This window comes from Crocuta crocuta, unplaced genomic scaffold, assembly GCF_008692635.1.
Source record: "Crocuta crocuta isolate KB4526 unplaced genomic scaffold, BGI_CrCroc_1.0 scaffold529, whole genome shotgun sequence".
Taxonomy (NCBI): domain Eukaryota; kingdom Metazoa; phylum Chordata; class Mammalia; order Carnivora; family Hyaenidae; genus Crocuta; species Crocuta crocuta.
This window is the reverse complement of record NW_027530362.1, coordinates 1698291-1702297: the sequence shown is the minus strand read 5'-3', so window position 1 is coordinate 1702297 and position 4007 is coordinate 1698291.

Sequence of the window (4007 nt, the reverse complement as noted above, 5' to 3'; positions counted from 1 at the left end):
AGGCTAAATATTGATAGAGATGTGGGAAGTGAGGAGGAGGAGAGTCTAAAATACACCAAAGCCATTGGCTAAAATCTTGGTAGAAAGAAAAAATATATCTTGTATTCTAAAAATAACTGTCTCTAAAACTATTTTAAATGAACAATTAAAGCAAACCCAGTAGTCTAGTAATTCTACTTTGTTTTCACCCTTTTATTTCTCAGATGAATTCTTGTGAAAGAGACAGAATATGTGTCTACTTAACTATGTGGTGAATGCTGCAAAGCTAATAGTGATAGCTATAAATCTAGTAGATTTTCCAGTGTTAAGGAAGAGCTAGTTAGATGAAGGAGTTGGTCAGTGAGCATGCCCCCAGAAATAATGAGTTAAATTGACTTAGCAATGACAGTGAGACCTTCAGGTGATAGTGAAGGGGCTGAGCTACCCTGAGAAAACAAGAATGGAGACACAGCTTTTGACTTAACTGCAAGAGAAGTTTCAGAAGGAGCACTCTTTTGACAGGGCCCAGATCTATTTCAGTCGAGAGGACACATCTTACTATCACAATGTTGAATAATAATGCAGTGTTTCTAAAGCCCAAGGGAGATTAAAAAAATAAAATAGCTTAAATTAAATATGCAAGTTACTTTAATACACATTTAGTGTTAGAACATTTTAAGCCTACAGAATATTCAAATATCAGTGAATCTAATCAAGAGTTTCTGCCTAAGCTTCCTAGGCAGGAATTGTTTTGAAGAGGTGCCTTTCTATGCCTCCTGTAAAGAGAGGCACACTCCTCCTCATTGAGTTAGATCTCTTTTAGTCTAATTAAGAATGAAATCTCCTCTGACCTCCATATGAAATATGAAGGTCCATATGAAATTCCCCACTTTAAAGGTTCATAGGCCAAGTTGAAAGGTATAATCCACCTGTAATTTTGCCCTGAAAAAAAAGGGGGGCAGCTGGGTTTCTTGTTCTAACAGTTTTGTTCTTCTAGACTTTTTTTTTTTTTGAGACAGAAGGAGACAGAGCACGAGTGGGGGAGGGGCAGAGAGAGAGGGAGACACAGAATCTGAAACAGGCTCCAGGCTCTGAGCTGTCAGCACAGAACCTGATGTGGGGCTCAAACCCCCAAACCGTGTGATCATGACCTGAGCCAAAGTGGGACACTTAACCGACGGAGCCACCCAGGCGCCCCTCATCTAGACTTTTGAACAGCTAATACTTTCTTCTCCAGAGGTCACTGCAAGTCACTTCTGGGTGAAATGATTCAGCCTTGCTGTATTTACAATAACAGCATGTCATTATACAAAGTTAGCTTACAATAAAGAACTGATTGTCAAAATTAAGCCTGAATGCAGGCACTCAAATGAAGCAAATGCCCCGGAGTATTTCAAAAGAATGATGTCCTTTCTCATTATACATCCCAAGGTGGCAACATTTAGCCTCTCAATAGTCAAGTTTGAAATAACTCAACACAGTAGTGGTATTGGCTCTCATACCTAATTTTTTTTTCTTCTGAATATAGTTAAATTTATTTTACTGTGACAAATATGCTATAATCCACTGTGAGAATCTGTTCCTGACAATTAGAATATTCTTTTCAGTAACACAACTCAGAGGAAATAAAATCTGTGAGGTTGCCAGGTATTTTTTTAAAGTTTATTTATTTTGAGAAAGAGGGAGAGAGAGAGAGGGAGAGAGAGATAATCCCAAGCAGGCTCCTTGCTGTCAGCCAGCACAGAGCCCCAGAGCCTGACACAGGGCTGGATCCCACCAACTGTGAGAGGGGGACCTGAGGCAAAATCAAGGGTCAGATGCTTAATCAACTAAGCCACCCAGGTGCCCCAAGATTTCCAGTTTTGAAATGTTTGAAAAGTATCTGTTGGATTTAATAATTTAAAAGGAAAAATAAAATAAATTAGTAAAACAAAGTGAGCTGATTTTTCTCCTTTAAATTCCTACTACAAATTGTTGGAAGGAAATATGTATATAATATATTATAAGATATGATACAAAAGAGCAACATATTGTTTTCTTAATAAAAAATACCACAAAACATAAGTAGGGTGAATAATCAATGACAGGATGTTCAGTTATTACGATGGGCTGAAAGAAAAAAAATATGGAAAAGAGTAAATTGAGTAATATAGTGGGTGTTTTTTTTTAAAGATAACTTGGGCAAAATTTTTAAATGTTTATCAGCAAAAATAAGTTATTCTTATACAAGTATTGCCTACTTTCACTTGTTCTTTAAGGAGAAAAAATGTTGGCTTTTGGTCAGCTTCTGGACTCTTCATTTTATAAAAAAATAATCTAGGTAGAGAGATAATCAGAGAGATAACTAGAGAAAGCAGAGAGACTTAATTTAAAAAAGTTTTCCTTCATATTCACATGTGAATCCCTGTGCCAACTGCTCACAGGGGTAAAACTGAAAAGACCTGGTGTGAGATATCCCACAGGCTCACAGTTTTATAGGCAGGAACCAGATCACTATTATGCAGACACTGCTACTTGCCAAAATAGATTTAAGTTTTAAGCATATTGCTTTGAAAGTCCAGAAGAAGAAGTTAAGGTCATTCTTTTTTAAGGAAGGGGGAGCATTTTGGAATAATTTTTCAGAATGATGGCATTTCAGTTATTCTTTAAAGACTGGGTAGGGCTTCAGTAGGTTGAAAAGAAGTTAAATAATGGCATTTTAGGCAAAGACAACACCATCATCATTACTATATCAGTGAGAATCCTGGCAGGACAGAAGGCAGTGACATTAGTTGCCACTTCTAGACAGAAGGAGCAAGCAAAGGGAGCTTTCAGATCCTGAAGAGAATACCTGTAGCCATGAGAGAAAGCCACATTATGGGAACCTAGGTTTTTGAAAGGAGTAATGGAACCCAACCCTTTACCTTGCAGGATGGCAGAGCATTGGGAATAAATATCCCCAGGTCCCTCTCTTCCCACTATTGTATATCCTGCAAGAACTTCCCTTTGGCCTGATTCAAAGGCAGAGGAAAGGAGATCACTGATTAAGTAAGTCCATGACTATCGGGCTCTTGGGATATACAGCCAATGGTGAAAGGAAGGAGCAGATCTGAAGAGGCAAAGGTGGTGATCATCTTTATCATGACTAAAGTTAACAAAATGTCAGATATATCTTAATGGATGGTTTGCATATATTTTCTCATTTATTTCTAACAATAATTCTATGTCATGTATCCTCTCTACTTAATACATTAAGAATCTGAGGTATTGAAAAATCAAAACAAAATGGGCACCTTGGTGGCTCAGTAGGTTGAACATCCAATTCTTGATTTCAGCTCAAGTCATGATCCCAAGGTTGTGAGATTGAGCCCTGCATCAGACTCAGTGCTAAGCATGGAGCCTGCTTAAGATTCTCTCTCTCAATCTCTCTCTCTCTCATTCTCTCTCTCTCTGCCCCTCCTCTGCTCACATGTTCTATTTCTCTCTGAAATAAAAAAAAAGACAGGGGGGACCTGTGTGGCTTACTCAGTTAAGTGTCTGACTCTTGATTTTGGCTCAGGTCATTATCTCATGTTCCATGAGATCAAGCCCCATATCAGGCCCTGTGCTAACAGCTTGGAGCTTGGACAGGATTTTTCTCTCTCCGTCCTGTACCCGCTCACATGCATGTGTGCATGTGTGCTCACTCTCTCTCTGTCTCTCAAAATAAATAAATGAACTTTTAAAAACAGAAAATTAAAAAAGGAAAAGGAAAAAGAAAAAAACCCAAAAATACAGGAAAACAAAAATCAACAATAAAGGAAGAGATAATTCAGTCAATGAGGAAGAATATCAAAATGCTAACAAATTTTCTGGATGGTGACATATAGGTAATTTTAATATTTTTATTATATTTTCTGCATTTATGTACTTTTTCCAGTGAATATGTGTTACTTTATTATCAGAAAAAAAAATCAGTGTTTTTTTTTCCCTCCAGATAAAGCTATTGCCAGATTTCCTATACTGAGAGATGAGACAAAGTGGACATGGAAATTACCAATGACCTCCAC